Source organism: Lethenteron reissneri, unplaced genomic scaffold (assembly GCF_015708825.2).
Source record: "Lethenteron reissneri isolate LAM-NWPU_2019-01 unplaced genomic scaffold, ASM1570882v1 scaffold_113, whole genome shotgun sequence".
Classification (NCBI taxonomy): domain Eukaryota; kingdom Metazoa; phylum Chordata; class Hyperoartia; order Petromyzontiformes; family Petromyzontidae; genus Lethenteron; species Lethenteron reissneri.
The window spans coordinates 102,913-121,386 of NW_026890816.1; the positions used below are offsets into that span (position 1 = coordinate 102,913).

The window sequence follows — 18,474 nt, forward strand, 5'->3', positions numbered from 1 at the left end:
TTTTTCGCAAGGAGGTACTTTAAAGAGCACATTTGAAGGCATCGTGGATTTTTGTTACAGATTTGTATTCTAGCCTAGGTTTTATTGAATTTTAACTTCTATTTAAATAAAACTTTAGATATATCTGTCTGCATTGATATCCCACCTTGTTTACCACATGTTTACCTAAATATGTAGACGCTCCCTCTGAAGACGTCACCTCAAATTAACGAGTGGGTTACGTCAGGGCCTCCCCCTCTCTCTGGCTTGTGATGTCACCAAGAGCAGAACTCGCCTCCACGGAATCTAACGACTGCACTGTCTTGGAATGCATTTACACAGTAATCAAATCTTCACAACTGCCAGGGAACACACATTAAAAACCACTTAATGTACAATTGGAAGGCCTTTTGAATTGTCTTGAAACTGAAACACGTGTAAGGAGGTCTACAAGGAGCAGAGTCTGAGATTGACGTGTGAAATTTGAAGTTCCATAAGCCCATCGTTTGTGATGCAAGGACCCAATAAAGATGGCAGCTGGGAAACGTCACCATTCGTCAAGGTGACCTGTGAAGGCTCTAGGGTTTGACTTCCAGGTCACTAATGGAGCCCGAGACAAATCACATCCATTTGTGGATGTGTAGTTTTGGGAGGACTTTTCGGACAAGGTCGAGTAGAAGCAGACAGCATGTGTGACCTTACGTGTTGGGTAGACCTGTAACCAAAAGCATGAGACACGGTTTCCCAATGTTTATTTCAATTGTTTAATTTTTAGTTGATTTGGAATACAGTACGTATTTCAATTGTGATGTAAATTTTAGTTGACGTTTACCTAACGCCATTACTTGGGTAAGGCTTAAGTATTTAATGTCGCGTTTTTATCTGTCGCGCGGCACTTTCAAAGAACGTAACCTCCGATATTCAAGGGGCGGCTGTATTTTCTGTCGATCGAGTACAGCAAAGGAGTACGGGTGTTTTACTAGAAAATAGATCTCTGCTTTCTTGATGTAATTAAGGCCTATTATACCCTAAAAAGGCTTGGTGCTTTGGGTTCCTTGATTTCGATGTCTCTGCCTCTGCTCACATTCGTTGAGGATTTTTATGATTTTTGGCAGGCCCATCTAAAGGTGCGTGACCAGGAGTTGGAACCATTTCCTGTTCAACTCGGCTTGTGACAGAAATTCACTCTGGCCCAATGCATTACATCACATAGCATCTTCAATAATTACGTAGTTTGAGAAGCTCACAATGGCCGTATAAATAAATTGCATTCGTCGCGGTTAAAAATAATATGCTTATCGATGACTGGTTATAGTTAAGGGATTGTTCCCTGCTGGTCAGCCCTGTTGCATCTGCTGATGATCTGGTAATGGCTACTCAATGAGATGGCTGGCTGAGGTGCCATCTCTTGTTTTGCCGGACACACAGTTTCAATAACAACCGCCATTCGCCACTAAGTGGCGGTCACGTCACCATGGCGCTTGTGCCAAGCTATGTGCACGGGGTAGACCCAGGTGCCATGGGTCGACTGACTCAGTTGACTGGCCGATGCACCACCTGTACCCCCGACTGTGCCAACACACAGTGTACACACACACAGTGTACACGCACAGGGTACACACACACAGTTTGTACACACACAGTGTACACACACAGTTTGTACACACACAGTTTGTACACACACAGTGTACACGCACAGGGTACACACACACAGTTTGTACACGCACAGGGTACACACACACAGTTTGTACACACACACAGTTTGTACACACACACAGTTTGTACACACACACAGTTTGTACACACACACAGTGTACACACACACAGTTTACACACACACACTGACGTCACCGCTCATTAACTCGTCGGCGTGAGACGCCAGGGAAAGCTGTTCCCCGCTAGTGACGTCATGTCACCAAGATATTCAATCCCACTCCCTCCAACGCGCTTTTGACTGGCGGTTTATTAACATAATTTATTCATGAAAACCGTCGCTATTTCATTGCGACGGGTTCAGTAGCCAAGCCCAATCACCCCACGTGGGCCCGGCTCATTAACATAATTTATTCAATTACACAGCTGCTTGTTGGGGGAGGGATTGTGTGATGAACCCCGCTAGTGACGTCATGTCACCTCCTGCTGCCGCGTGACGTCACGACATATCCGGAAGCTGCTGCACCGCGCGCGCGCTCACTGAGATCCGAGGTGAGAAGTTGACATCGTGGTGGTTGTTGTTGTCGTGGTGGTTGTTGTTGTGGTGGTTGTTGTTGTTGTTTACCCAGGTAGAGCCTCGCTCCGTCTCTCTCTCGTAGGTATATCAATTGAGTAGCAGCGCGTATGGAATCGATGTCCAGGTTGGAACATTACAACGCGGGGCCTAGCCATGCGGGGCCTTGCCTCCTGCCCTCGCCTAATTGCATTTGCTATAATTCTCTGCTTAAGTTTAATTTGTCTTCATCTGGCTCACTACTTTGAAACTTTGTTTCTTTTAAATATTTCAACAGTTTTTTTTCTCTTACCAGGCCAAGCCCACTTCAGCTGCTATACCGCTCTTGTTTTCAGAAGCGACCTGCCCACAACAAAGTGGCTTATCAACGTGTGGAAATGTCTGTCGGTCAAATACTCTAAACGCGTGGTGATGTTGACTCTAAATGTGGAGGGGAAAACCCTGAGGATCCGGAGGAAAATCCACGCGACCACGGGGAGAGAGAGAGACACGCAAACTCCAAATATACGTCCTTAATACAGGTTTGTTTGGGTTAGGTCGCGTAAAAATAGAAATGTGTTGGTAAACCCGACAGCCAATTAGGAAGGGGTTGTCACATAAACAGCACGTGGCCAATTCGTCACTAGTGCAGCACTACACCGGTTGTGTGTTGGAGAGCCAAGCCACAACATTTACAATCTGAGTACGACGTTTCGCCAGTAATTACAACCAGCTTCAGCAGGCGACAACCAAATGCTGTGGCTTGGCTGTGTGGAAATATAAATCGGCTCACTGGGATTATAGCTCGGCATGCTAAGCGTTGCACTACCGCTCCCCACTCACGCACAAACATCATTGAAAGTATATTGATCAAACATGAGTAATGTCTTGCCATGCTGGCTTTGTTAGAATAATTGATTTCTGACAATGAAGTAGGTAAATGTGTTTTTTGTAACGGTTCTTCGGTTGTGTTATACAATCGCAGGGCTTGTTTGTTTAATAATTAGAGCAGCTTTTAAATCGTTGCCCTTGGAGAGTTTCAGGATAGACATTGTTGGATGTATTCCCATCTGATGGGTTTAATTGAATGAAGCTTAAATGTTGGCATACATGTCGACAGCAAATTGGTGAAAGAGCTCTTTGCATCTCAAGAAGATATTGAAGCCGCCGTTTCATATCATGATCCTGAAGGCAAAGACCTCCATGGCGGAAATCTTATGTTTTTTTGGCAAGCCTGTTGCTGGGTCAGTTTGGCGGAGTAGGAAATGGTAGCCATCATCACCTTGCAGGGTTTGCATCTTGGTGTTGATGACATTGTTGCAATGCTGGTGGGCCTGTCTAGTATTGTCAGACATGCAAGGAGATCTGTGAGAACAAATATAGCAGTGCAGTGGAGACACTTATGTTATGGTGAGTGCGTGGAATTGTAGTAGATAAAATGTCAAAATGAGTTTGCATGTGTGGCAAACCGAAAGTATTGAGAATGCCCCGGACTTTAACACATGGCAAGAGAAAGCGAGGGGGGAGGTGAGGAGCCGTGGGGGGGGGGGGGTGTGCAGGTGGTATAGGTGTTGAAGGTGAGAAGGTAAGCAAAAAATTGTGCCAAAAACACACTAACTCACCCGTGAGTGTGCGTGGAAAGTTTGGGGTGTGTTGGCGCAATTTGGTTCACAAAAAAGCTACACAAGCGCAAAGTCTGCTTTATCTTCATAGATTTATACTATACAATTTTTCGTCTTGGAATACTTTTTGTATACGGTGTCTTCTTTATTTCAATTGTATAATTTATTTGGAATACAGTACAATACTTAAATTTAGTTGACGTTTACTTAACGCCATTACTTAGGTAAGGCTTAAGTATTGAATGTCGCGCTTTTAGCTTTCGAGTGGCAATTTCCAAGAATGTAACATCCATGGTAACCTAGGGGCTGCTGTATTTTCTGTCTATTGACTACAGCAGAGGCTTACGAATTTTCAACATAAACTAAATCTCTGCATTCTTAATTAAATTAAGGCCTATAGTACTATTAAGAGGCTTGGGGATTTGGGTTGTTATTTGTATTCATATCTATGCCTCTGCTCACATTTGAGGATTTGTTTGATTTTGGGCAAGATGGTCTAACGCTGCGTGACCAGGATTCCGAGCCATTTCCTGTTCAACATGGCTTGTGACAGAAATTCACTCTGGCCCCATGCATTACATTACATAGCATATTCAATAACTATGTAGTTTGAGAAGCTCCCAAAAGTCATATACAAACCATTGCATTTGTTGCGGTTACAATGATACGCTAATCAATGCCTGGTTATAGTTAAAAGATCGCTACTTAGTGAGATGGAATTAGGGAATCTTGTTCTGTGCCTTGATAATTCCATCATGAAATGGGGCTTTGCAAATGTTCCACAAAAATAAATGACCTGCCTGGGAATTTCATGTCGTACAACACTGCACCTGCTCAACTCTACAAGTGGTGGAGGAGCTCCCATACCTGGTTAATGTGTTCACGACCAGCTCTGGTTTGGCAGCCAAAGTCTCATATAAAATTAGTTGAGCAGCATTATTTCATTAGACTGTAACACTGTGTGGAATGTGCCTGGACTTTTGCTCCGAACAAAGCTTTGAGTGTCTATCGCCAATGTCTAGTCCATCTGAGACCATCCCTCTCCCTGCCATACTGGCATCGCACCCGTCCCTCACCCTTCATCCTGTGGATGTTCGACACACAGGATGGCACCACTTGGCTAATTCGAGTTGGCCTGACTGAGTTGCTTGGGTCACACAGCCACGAGGCGCTTGTTTTGTGAACACAACCCCTGGGCCTGGCTCTATGGGTGATATCAATATAGAATATAAGAATGCCCCCCAATAGACTCCCCCTGGAACTCTACCAGACACGTCCCACTGGGCGAAGACCCCGGGGCTTGCCCAAGACTATGTCGCTGGGCTGGCCTGGGAACACTTTGGAATTCCCCAGGATGAGCTAGAGTCTGTCACCAGGGAAAGGAAGACCTGGACCACCCTACTCAGCATGCTGCCACCACGACCCTCACCAGGACAAGCGTTTTCAGAAACTAACGAACACAGCTGTGATTCTTCTAGTTTTACCCGGGCCCGCTCACCATCATGAAGGTCCTTAATGATCGTGAGCAGAGGGTCAGGGACTCCGAAATCACGAAAAACAACCCAGAGCCCAGGCCTACTGATGGTATCATAGGCCTTGACCAGGTCAATAAAGCAGAGATGTAGGTCTTGTTGGAATTACCTACACCTCTGCTGTAGCAGACTGACAGAAAATATGGCATCTGTGCAGGACCGCCCTTTCCTGAAACCGCATTGGTGCTCTGCAAGCCTCTCCTCGGCGTGCCTAGCAAGGCGATGTTGAATAATCCTTGCCAGGACCTTCCCTGGCACACTGAGGAGTGAGATGCCCCTGTAGTTGTTACAGTCTGTGCGGACCCCCTTCTTAAAGAGGGGAACCACCAGGGCATCCTTCCAATCCTGCGGAACCCATTCAGTGGTCCTGACTGTTGTTATGATGTCATGTACAGTGAGGGAAAAAAGTATTTGATCCCCTGCTGATTTTGTACGTTTGCCCACTGACAAAGAAATCATCAGTCTATAGTTTTAAGAGTAGGTTTATTTGAACAGTGAGAGACAGAATAACAACAAAATCCAGAAAAACGTATGTCAAAATTTGTATAAATTGATTTGCATTTTAATGAGGGAAATAAGTATTTGACCCCCCTCTCAATCAGAAAGATTTCTGGCTCCCAGGTGTTTTTTATACAGGTAACGAGCTGAGATTAGGAGCACACTCTTAAAGGGAGTGCTCCTAATCTCAGCTTGTTACCTGTGTAATAGTGTTCCAGGAGACCTTGACACCGGGGTTGGAGGCACACGTATATATTTCGTGTCGGTACAGTACAGCACTGACATACAACACTGGAGGGGGTATCGGCCCCCTCACCCGTCTAACTGGGGATACACTCTCTAGCTACGCCTAGCCTACCCCTGGGTCCTCCACTAATGGGCTAGGGGAGGCTAGCTTGCCCGACACTGGTAAGTCGGGCACACGGTACCCGGAGTCCCAGACCAGCTCTTACAAGAGCACCGGCTCTGGCTCTCGGGACCACGCCACTGGCTCGATCCTGTTCGGCCCTGATAAGGGCGGCGATCCAGGGGAGTCCAGGGCTCTATCTATGACGATCTTCGGTCTTCACTGGTTAGCTTCAACATCTCTCCCTGAGCCCTCCGGCTCATCCCCTTTTATACCAAAACCCCCGCTCCGAGTCAGCCCCCCAGGCTGCCCGATGCGGACGTCGCTGGGAGCACCTTCCCGTGCACCGACATAGCCACGCCCACTGTGTTTCTTTCCCATCTGATCCCATTGTATAACAGCTCCTCCGTAACACCCCTACATCACCCCCCCCCTGTACAGCTCGCAGCCGTCCCGGCTGCAACAACCAACAATAAAAGTGTATTTACCCCTTGAACCCGCGTGTGCCTCACAATTTTTTCAACAATAACAGCAACAAGAACACCAACAAGAACCACAACAGCAAGAAGAGAAATAACCCGACGCACCCCCCCCCCCCGAATAAATACGAATTCCGTAAGAGCACCCCATATACGATTTGCAGGAAACCACACCACACACACAACACACAATGAACACAACATATATACAATCCAATTTGCAGGAAACCACACCACACACACAACACACAGTGAACACAACATATGTACAATCCTCCGGCATCACAAAAGTCTGCGCATTTTCGCGCGTGTTCTTGCAGCAGGCCCGTCACACGGGGCAGCCCCGGATGGCGGGCTGTTGGGTGGCAACCGTCCGTGTCCGAGTGAGTCACTTTCCGTTGCCGCGTGACCCTCGGCATCCCCAGGAGGGGTTGTCGGGCGTGAGCCCGTCACTCCCGGTGCACCTGGGGGCGGGACAGCCGGCAGCACGTTAGGTGAGAGCAGCGGAGACGGACCCTGTGAGTCGGTTGACCCCCCACATGTCTGGCCACGCGTGTGTGAAGTGGGAACTCGGACCGCAACGAACGGTTTCAATCTGGAGGGGTGCACAAACCACCGCCGCTTCCCCCATTTGATGCATACACACTGAGGCCGCAAAACCTGAACCACCTCCACAGGGCCCCGCCACGGCCGCACCAGTTTAGAGGAGGTTGCAAGCGGTACCTGTGGACAGTGTAACCATGCCTTGTCACCCGGTTTCCACTGCAGTACGTGCGCCCGACCCAGCCTGAGCCGCAGCCTCCCGTGCCTCTGTTAATTTAGCAATATTGAATTTAACGTGGTCGGCCAATTTAGTTTTACCCCGCGGCGCGGAGATCTGCAGCTGGGTCTGAACAGGCGGGTCAGGTTCGCGGCCGTACATCAAGAAGAAGGGTGAAAATCCCATTGCCGCATGGGGAGCCATTCTATATGCTGCCAAGACCCCTTGAATTTGAAGGTCCCAATCGGTCTGTGAGTCCGAGACCTGTTGGGACAGCATCGACGTGATGGTTCGATGCAGACGCTCGACCATCCCGTCAGTTTGCGGATGATATGGGGGGGTACGAATTTTTTTGTGCCCAGGAGCTCACAGACTTCTTGGAGAAGTTTACCAGAAAAAATTTTGCCCTGGTCGGTCAGCAGCCGCTCCGGAGCACCTTTGTCCAGGACGTATCCCTGGACAAAGGCCTCCGCGATGGCTGCTGCCGACTGGTTGGCAAGGGGCCAGGCCATAGGCCAGCGCGTAAAATATTCCACCCCGGTCAATAGGTATCTGTTGCCCCTGGGGGTAGCGGGGAATGGGCCCAGAATATCAAGCGCGACAAGCTCGTTGACCCTGGAAACCTTGATGGATTGCAAAGGCGGGTTAGACTCCCGTGCTGGTGGTTTACGTTGCGCACACCGAGGACATGATCCCAACAGATCCCCGACATCCCTTGTCATGCCCGGCCAAAAAAAATCTAGCTGGAGCATGGCGAGGGTTTTTTGAGTCCCCAGGTGGAGGAGGCGCTCATGAGCGGCCCACACCACCTTACCCCGCAACCCAGAAAGGACCACCAGCCGGTGTTGATGGGATCTCCCGTCCCAATGCATTAACAGACCCTGGACCATCTCCCATGAGTCGACATCAGCCCTCCCCCGCCCAGCACTTCTGACGCGACGACGCAACGCGAGGAGGGAGGTATTCTCCATCTGGAGGCGCCCCCATTCAGCAACAGTCAACCCCAAGAGGGAATCTTTTCCCTCTTGTGCAATTGAATCCGTCATCGACGTTGCGTCAGCGGCGGCCGCCAAGACCGGAACGGACATTTCACTCGGAGGCCTGCAACGTCCCGACCCCAGGAGGCATGCGCATTCGGAGGTGGTTGGCATCCGTGACAGAGCGTCCGCATTTGTGTGGCGAACGCCCTTACGGTACGTAGTTTCGAAATCGAAGTCCTGGAGAATCTCCAACCATCGAGACAATTGTCCTGATGGTTGTTGAACTCGCAGGGCGTACTGTAGTGCCGCATGATCTGTGCGGACGGTGAAATGCCGACCGTACAGATATGGGCGATACTGTTGGATGAAGTTAACAATTGCCAACAGTTCCCGACGGGTGACACAATACCTTTGCTCCGCTGGAGACAACACCCGACTACCGTACGCGACTACCCGTTCCACGCCGTCAACCACCTGCGAAAGCACGCCCCCAATACCCGTGTTGCTCGCGTCCGTGTCGAGCAAAAAGGGTGTGGAAAAATCAGGGTAAACCAAGGGAGGAGCCTTAACCAACGCGTCCCGGAGGGATCGGAAGGCAGCTTCCTCCTGGCCCCAGTGGAACCGGACCCCCTTTGATGTCAAAGCGTGTAGGGGCTTTGCGATCGTTGCAAAATCCGCGACAAACCGTCGGTAATACGACGCGAAACCAACGAAACTCCTGACCTCTCCCACAGAGGTGGGAGTCGGCCAGGAGCTGACACACTGCGTTTTGGCGGGATTGGTAGCAATACCTGAGCGTCTGACGATATGTCCCAAATAACGCACGGATTCGCGTAACAAATGACATTTTTGGGGTTTAAATTTCAAATTAGCAGCCCGCATTTTGAGGAAAACCGCCCGCAACCTCTGGAGATGTTCGTCGAATGTTTTGCTAAAGACGATAACGTCATCCAAATAAATCAAGCACGAGTCCCATTGTAACCCAGCCAAAACCAATTCCATTAATCGCTGGAAAGTTGCCGGCGCTGAGTGGAGTCCCATCGGCAACCGGTTGAATTGGAACAGGCCGTGCGGTGTACGGAATGCAGTTTTGGGTTTCGAATCATCGTCCAGAGGAAGCTGCCAGAATCCCGAAAGCAAATCCAATGTGGAGAAGAATTGCGCCTCCGCCAAGGCATCAAGCGATTCGTCCATCCGTGGGAGCGGGTATGCGTCGGCAACCGAAATTTTGTTGAGGCGACGAAAATCGACGCAAAATCGCAACGAGCCGTCATGTTTTTTAACTAAGACAATCGGCGCTCCCCAAGGGCTGGTAGAAGGAGAAATTATGTCGGCGGCTAACATGTCATCAACGGCCGATTTGACATGGTCCTTTTCGGCGGGACTTAACTGAAAAGGATTCTGGCGAATTGGCGCGCTGTCACCCGTATCAATATGGTGACGCAGCAGATGAGTACAGCCCAGATCGTATTTGTTCCGACTGAAAACGTCGGAAAATTCACGCAGCAATGTCTTAAGCTTTTGACGCTCTTAAGTCCGACAGGTCCGTCGATCCCGCACAAAGCGCCTCGAGCCACCCCTCATCACTGTCCGTATATGGTCGCGGCAGATGGGCAGCGCTCACGTGATTTACGACGGGCTCCTCACAGGGCACCGGCGTTGCGTGAGCAAGCACGGTCCCCTGTGGAACCACCACCGTCCGCGGCCCCACATTGAGGACCGCGATGAAAGGGTCCCCGTCCCCTTTAGCGATGGTCTAGGCCGGAATTAAATGAGGTCCGCTAACCCCGACCCTAGATGGCCCCAGCAGAACCCCCTGGTCCCCAATCCCTTTAGCGAAAGGCCGACGTAATTTAAGAGGCACCAGCATCTGGGCCCCCGGCGGTACGCGTACCGTTCTGTCAACGAGCGCCGGTACCGTTGCGAACGCCGTCCGACCCGCAGAGGGAGACGGTAGAAATGCCATACGTCGGCCCGACGGGAGCTCAATACAGCCCTGGTCGATTAAGATACGTATCGGCATTTTGCCCAGGAAGTCCGTCCCCAGCAGGCACGGAACCGCCAGCGAGGAGGAGACAAAAATTGGGCCCGATAATTTGATATCTCCGATACAAATTTGCGCTCGAATTTGTCCAATGATGCCCAGTGAGCCCCCGTTAGCAGCTTAGAACGGAACATCAACGGGCAGCAAAGGACAGCTTTGAACGGGAAGAATGTTGTAAATCAATTCCGAAATAATGGTCGCCGATGCTCCCGTATCGACCAGGATGCGCACCTCAACCCCATCAATGTGCCCCACAACGGCTGACGACCCCGCCGACGCGGCCACAACGCGATGGGCCAACACGGACCACTGACTGGGTTGGATATTAGTCCCCACAGTGGTACGTGTTGGCGCGACGGTGTGCAATCTCGGCCCCCCGTTCGTTGCGGTGTGTGAGTGTGTGACGGGTGTGTGCGTGGGCCAAACATGAGGGGTGCCGCGACTCGCCGGGTTATGTTGGAGCTTGGGAGGAGGCGCGGCGTCCTGTCGATGCGTCGCCCCGCGCTGCCGAGGAGAGCGGCATCCCGAGGCGACATGACCCCGGAGGCCGCACTTGTAGCAGCGCGGGAGCGCTGCCGATGACGATTGCTGGTCGAGGCGGCTCGGTTCGTCCCGAGCCGGCCGTACTCCCGCTCTCCACTCCAGCTGACGGTCGATGGCGCAGATTTCCTCCGCCGGGAGGGTGGCTGCAGCCACAGCACGGCCGGTCGCCGCCTTGCTGGCCTTTCGTCGCTGCGATAGTAGGTTGGCGTGGAGGTGTTGTGCGGCCCGGAGGGAAGACATCTCAGCGTCGTCCTGCGCCACGACGACGATGTCCAATTCGTCAGCCAGCAAGAGGGTCTTTTCGGTGACCATGGCGTCCACTCCTTCGTCGTCCATTCGCGGGAAAGCCGTTCTTGCAAGCGCCAGGAGACTCGTGCGATACGCCAGGGGCGACTCCTTTGCACCCCGCTGACGATCGTAAAATAGCTGTCTGCAGTCAGACGGTGGTCCGTAGACTGCAGCCAGCAACTGAAGTGCCATCTGCAGCGTGGCGCGCTTGTCTTTCGGCGCCGAGGTGAGAGTGGCGAGGGCATCGCTGTCGAGCAGCGCCGGCAGCGCGCGGAGAGCTTCGGCATCGGTCCACTGCGCCATCTCCTGGTGTGCGAGGAAGCGCCGCTGGAAGCCGCCCCAGTCTCCATCCTCGCCCACAAACTCTTTGAGGGGAGGTAGATGTTGGTGTAATGCAGCGGCCGCAGTGGAAGGTCGCCCCCCGTTGCTCCCGTCACTCGTCTCGGCTTCGGCTTCGGCGTGAACGACGAGTGGCATCGCCGGTCGCACCACTGGTGACGCGCTGGCCGCTGTCGATGATGTTGCAGCCACTGTACGGCCGACGTCGGACGCGAGGCTCAGCCCGGCCACGCCCTCTGCAGCTGCTGCGGCGATGGCGGGAGAATCAAACTCCGGCTCCGTCGAAATGGCGGGAACCCGTGCTGGTCGTTGGCTGTTGTCGCTCCGTGGCGGTCCACCAGCCCCCAACCGCGTAATTTGGTCGAGCGTGGCGGCAGCAGCGTAGAGCAGCTTCGCCAGTCTCGCGTGAGCCTGCCGCAGTCCATCTGCTGACGGCTCCCCTCCATCCAGACGCTGCGGTGTGGACGTATCCGGCCCCGGATGCTCGGCGTCGCCTTCAGCCATCTCGGGCTCAACCTCTGCAGCGTTGTCCTCCGCCCCCGGTACCCTGGCACGAGCTGTCCGTCGCGTGTCCATGTTCGTGGATGATCACTTCTAACACCAGATGTAATAGTGTTCCAGGAGACCTTGACACCGGGGTTGGAGGCACACGTATTTATTCCGTGTCGGTACAGTACAGCACTGACATACAACACTGGAGGGGGTATCGGCCCCCTCACCCGTCTAACTGGGGATACACTCTCTAGCTACGCCTAGCCTACCCCTGGGTCCTCCACTAACGGGCTAGGGGAGGCTAGCTTGCCCGACACTGGTAAGTCGGGCACACGGTACCCGGAGTCCCAGACCAGCTCTTACAAGAGCACCGGCTCTGGCTCTCGGGACCACGCCACTGGCTCGATCCTGTTCGGCCCTGATAAGGGCGGCGATCCAGGGGAGTCCAGGGCTCTATCTATGACGATCTTCGGTCTTCACTTGTTAGCTTCAACATCTCTCCCTGAGCCCTCCGGCTCATCCCCTTTTATACCTTAACCCCCCGCTCTGAGTCAGCCCCCCAGGCTGCCCGATGCGGACGTCGCTGGGAGCACCTTCCCGTGCACCGACATAGCCACGCCCACTGTGTTTCTTTCCCATCTGATCCCATTGTATAACAGCCCCTCCGTAACACCCCTACACCTGTATAAAAGACACCTGGGAGCCAGAAGCAATCAATCAGATTCCAAACTCTCCACCATGGCCAAGACCAAAGAGCTCTCCAAGGATGTCGGACAAGATTGTAGACTTACACAAGGCTGGAATGGGCTACAAAACCATTGCCAAGCAGCTTGGTGAGAAGGTGACAACACTATGGGAACCTCATTTGCCAGTAAAAATATGATAATTGGTTGTTTACCCTTCTATCTGGCAACAAAACTGACACCTTTTTACAAGGAGTCATGTTTGCATAGACCGCAATACCTGCAGTCATAATACAAACAAAAGACTTGCCCCGACCTCTCATACTCTGATGGTGCATTGTCTTTGAGTTGTGCGCCTTTTGGCGTCTTCTGGTCCAACCCATGTGAGACTAGGCTCTAAGGAAAGCTGTCTCCAGTGTGGACCAATCAACTTCAAGGACAGTGCACATTATCAGAGTTATGATTTTTGTTTGTATTATGACTGCAGGTATTGCGGTCTATGCAAACATGACTCCTTGTAAAAAGGTGTCCGTTTTGTTGCCAGATAGAAGGGTAAACAACCAATTATCAAGGTGACACCAGTTGGTGCGATTATTCGCAAATGGAAGAAACACAAAATAACTGTCAATCTCCCTCAGCCTGGGGCTCCATGCAAGATCTCACCTCGTGGAGTTGCAATCATCATGAGAACGGTGATGAATCAGCCCAGAACTCCACGGGAGGATCTTGTCAATGATCTCAAGGCAGCTGGGACCATAATCACCAAGAAAACAGTTGGTAACACACTACGCCGTGAAGGACTGAAATCCTGCAGCGCCTGCAAGGTCCCCCTGCTCAGGAAAGCACATATACATGCCCGTCTGAAGTTTGCCAATGAACATCTGAATGATTCAGAGGACAACTGGGTGAAAGTGTTGTGGTCAGATGAGACCAAAATGGAGCTCTTTGGCATCAACTCAGGAGGAGGAATGCTGCCTATGACCCTAAGAACACCATCCCCACGGTCAAACATGGAGGTGGAAACATTATGCTTTGGGGGTGTTTTTCTGCTCAAGGGACAAGACAACTTCACCGCATGTACCGTCAAATCTAGGGTGAGAACCTCCTTCCCTCAGCCAGGGCATTGAAAATGGGTCGTGGATGGGTATTCCAGCATGACAATGACCCAAAACACACAGCCAAGGCAACAAAAGAGTGGCTCAAGAAGAAGCATATTAAGGTCCTGGAGTGGCCTAGCCAGTCTCCAGACCTTAATCCCTTAGAAAATCTGTGGAGGGAGCTGAAGGTTCGAGTTGCCAAACGTCAGCCTCGAAACCTTAATGACTTAGAGAAGATCTGCAAAGAGGAGTGGGACAAAATCCCTCCTGAGATGTGTGCAAACCTGGTAGCTAACTACAAGAAACGTCTAACCTCTGTGATTTCCAACAAGGGTTTTGCCACCAAGTTCTAAGCCATGTTTTGCAGAGGGGTCAAATACTTATTTCCCTCATTAGAATGCAAATCAATTTATAAAAAAATTTACATACATTTTTCTGGATTTTGTTATTCTGTCTTTCAGAGTTCAAATAAACCTACCATTAAAATTATAGACTGCTCATTTCTTTGTCAGTGGGCAAACGTACAAAATCAGCAGGGGATCAAATACTTTTCTCTCTCACTGTATGCAGCTGAAGTTAGATCTATTCATCCGAGCATTTAAGCACATCTGAACATTAATTTATGAATTTCTGCATAATACAAATAGTATTATTTTCAACACACTTTGTTATTATAGCTGGATTTTTCTTAAATATTCCTTTCATAGCTAGACAGCCGAAATTGTGTGCGTGGAGTTTTGGGTAAACATTCATTTTGAAGATACTAGAGCATCCAGGCATATTTATGACCATTGGCCCTCTCATTGTGTGCCTTAACAGCCCGCGTGATGAATTGGCGAATTATTTTCACTATATCATGAAAATATGAATAAGTATAGATGTTTCGATTTAAAGCTTTCGTGACTGCAGGGATTCATCTTCTTGTTTCTTTCGGTAAAGTCACGTAGAAGGGAAGTAATAAAATAATAAAAATAAAACATAATAAAACAAGTATAGATGTGTATGTCATGTGTGACTGTGTATATGCATTACTCTGTGCCTTGATATTGACGTAGATGGTGTGGATATGTTTTTCTGTCTGCAGCTGACGCTTCCTCTGACTCTTCCTCTGCAGAATTGGTCTGATGGAGCAAAGGGACTCGGCGCAGCTCGGTACAAGAAGGAAACAATGCGACCAGTATGCAGACAGCACGGATCGTACTGGAAGTTTGACACAGCACCAGATAACTCACACAGGAGAGAAACCATTCAAGTGCACTGTGTGTAACAAGGCATATGCACAGTCATCAACTCTTCAGATCCACCAGAGAACACACACGGAAGAGAAACCTTTCAAGTGCAGTTTGTGTGTAAAGGTATTTTCAGGTTCATCTCCTCTGAAACGACACCAGAAAACACACAGGGGAGAGAAACCCTTCAGGTGCCTTTTGTGCGATAAAGCATTTGCAAAGTCATCATATCTTCAAACACACCAAATAACACCCACGGGAGAGAAACCCTTCAAGTGCTTTGTGTGTGAAAAGGCATTTGCAAAGTCAAAAGATCTTAAGAAACACCAGAGAACACACACAGGAGAGAACCCCGTTAAGTGCACTGTGTGTGAGAAGGCATTTTCAACGTTATCACATCTGAAAACACACCAGAGAATGCACACAGGAGAGAAACCCTTCAAGTGCAGTGTGTGTGAGAAGGCATTTGCAACGTTATCAAATGTTAAGCACCACCAGAGAACACACACAGAAGATAAACCCTTCAAGTGCACTGTGTGTGAGAAGGCATTTGCAACGTTTTCAAATCTTCAGACCCATCAGAGAATACACACAGGAGATAAACCCTTCAAGTGCAGTGTGTGTGGGAAGGTATTTGCACGGTCATCACATCTTCACGACCACGAAAGAACACACACAGGAGAGAAACCCTTCAAGTGCACTATGTGTGAGAAGGCATTTACAGAGTCATCAACTCTTCACGACCACCAGAGAACACACACAGGAGAGAAACCCTTCAAGTGCACTATGTGTGATAAGGCATTTGCAAAGTCATCAAATCTTCAAAGTCACCAGAGAATACACACCGGAGAGAAACCCTTCAAGTGCACTACGTGTGAGAAGGCATTTACAGAGTCATCAACTCTTCACTACCACCAGAGAACGCACACAGGAGAGAAACCCTTCAAGTGCACTGTGTGTGAGAAGGCATTTGCACGATCATCGCATCTTAAAAAACACCAGAGAACGCACACAGAAGAGAAACCCTTCAAGTGCACTATGTGTGAAAAGGCATTTGCAAAGTCATCAAATCTTCAGAGTCACCAGAGAACGCACACAGGAGAGAAACCCTTCAAGTGCACTATGTGTGAGAAGGCATTTACAGAGTCATCACATCTTAAAAAACACCAGAGAACACACACTGGAGAGAAACCATTCAAGTGCACTGTGTGTGAGAAGGCATTTGCAAAGTCATCACATCTTCAGAGTCACCAGAGAACGCACACAGGAGAGAACCCCTTCAAGTGCACTATGTGTGAGAAGGCATTTACAGAGTCATCACATCTTAAAAAACACCAGAGAACACACACAGGAGATAAACCCTTCAATTGCAGTGTGTGTGGGAAGGTATTTGCACGGTCATCACATCTTCACGACCACGAAAGAACACACACAGGACAGAAACCCTTCAGGTGCACTATGTGTGAGAAGGCATTTACAGAGTCAACAACTCTTCACGACCACCAGAGAACACACACAGGAGAGAAACCCTTCAAGTGCACTATGTGTGAGAAGGCATTTGCAAAGTCATCAAATCTTCAAAGACACCAGAGAATACACACCGGAGAGAAACCCTTCAAGTGCACTATGTGTGAGAAGGCATTTACAGAGTCATCAACTCTTCACTACCACCAGAGAACGCACACAGGAGAGAAACCCTTCAAGTGCACTACGTGTGAGAAGGCATTTACAGAGTCATCAACTCTTCACTATCACCAGAGAACGCACACAGGAGAGAAACCCTTCAAGTGCACTGTGTGTGAGAAGGCATTTGCACGATCATCGCATCTTAAAAAACACCAGAGAACGCACACAGGAGAGAAACCCTTCAAGTGCACTATGTGTGAAAAGGCATTTGCAAAGTCATCAAATCTTCAGAGTCACCAGAGAACGCACACAGGAGAGAAACCCTTCAAGTGCACTATGTGTGAGAAGGCATTTACAGAGTCATCATATCTTAAAAAACACCAGAGAACACACACTGGAGAGAAACCATTCAAGTGCACTGTGTGTGAGAAGGCATTTGCAAAGTCATCACATCTTCAGAGTCACCAGAGAACGCACACAGGAGAGAAACCCTTCAAGTGCACTATGTGTGAGAAGGCATTTACAGAGTCATCAACTCTTCACGACCACCAGAGAACACACACAGGAGAGAAACCCTTCAAGTGCACTGTGTGTGAGAAGGCATATACACGATCATCGCATCTTAAAAAACACCAGAGAACGCACACAGGAGAGAACCCCTTCAAGTGCACTATGTGTGAGAAGGCATTTGCAAAGTCATCAAATCTTCAGAGTCACCAGAGAACGCACACAGGAGAGAAACCCTTCAAGTGCACTATGTGTGAGAAGGCATTTGCACAGTCATCAAATCTTCAGAGCCACCAGGGAACACACACAGGGGAGAAACCCTTCAAATGCACTGTGTGTGAGAAGGCAGTTACAGAGTCATCACATCTAAAAACACACCAGAGAACGCATACAGGGGAGAACCCCTTCAGTGTACTGTGTGTGGAAGCGCATTTGCAACATTATCAAATCTTCACGACCTCCAGAAAATACACACCGGAGAGAAACCCTTCAAGTGCACTATGTGTGAGAAGGCATTTACAGAGTCATCAAATCTTAAAAGACACCAGAGAATGCACACAGGGGAGAAACCCTTTAAGTGCACTGTGTGTGGGAAGGCATTTGCATGGTCATCACATCTTCAAAGACACCACAGAACACACAGGCATCAGAAGATCCCCAAGGAGCGGAGTCTGAAATCGGCTTGTGCAAGTCCAAGTGCTGCAATGAGCTCATCCCTGCTGAAAAAAGAACCTGAATTTAATTCCAGCTTGGACGCAATGAAATGTATCAAGGTGGATTTTGACGAGGTGAAATGTGAAGAAGTGATGGTGAAGAGCGAAGAAGCGATGGTAAAATGTGAATATGAAGATTCAACTCCAAAATCGGACCTTCACATCGATGGAGGCAACGTGAAGCAGGAGGAGAATTCTGACTGTGAGGCAGAGCGAGGCAACTCCCAGGAGTTTGTGGAAGTGGAGGTGTGGGTGGACTTCTTAGACAATACAAAGTCAAATGGAGACCCGGTAGATGTGTAAGCTTGAGACAATGAAGCTCCAATAGATTCACCTTTGTCACATGCCTTTAATTAAAATAACGTGAAGTTGCACACTCAATTCCTAGGTTCAACCTGCAGAGTAAGAGCAGCCAGTATTTGTGGACATATGGGTTGGGTAGATCTCTAACCAGGAGTAAGAGCCAATAAGCACCCAAGCATTCACTATATTATGATAATATTTGCATTAA

At 49.5% G+C, this 18,474-nt stretch overlaps 1 pseudogene; it reads left to right on the forward strand.

Annotated features, from left to right (window-relative positions):
• The first annotated feature begins 2,170 nt into the window (after positions 1-2,170).
• The window catches only part of LOC133361534 (zinc finger protein 721-like), a 42,928-nt pseudogene continuing 26,624 nt past the window's right edge, over positions 2,171-18,474 (forward strand).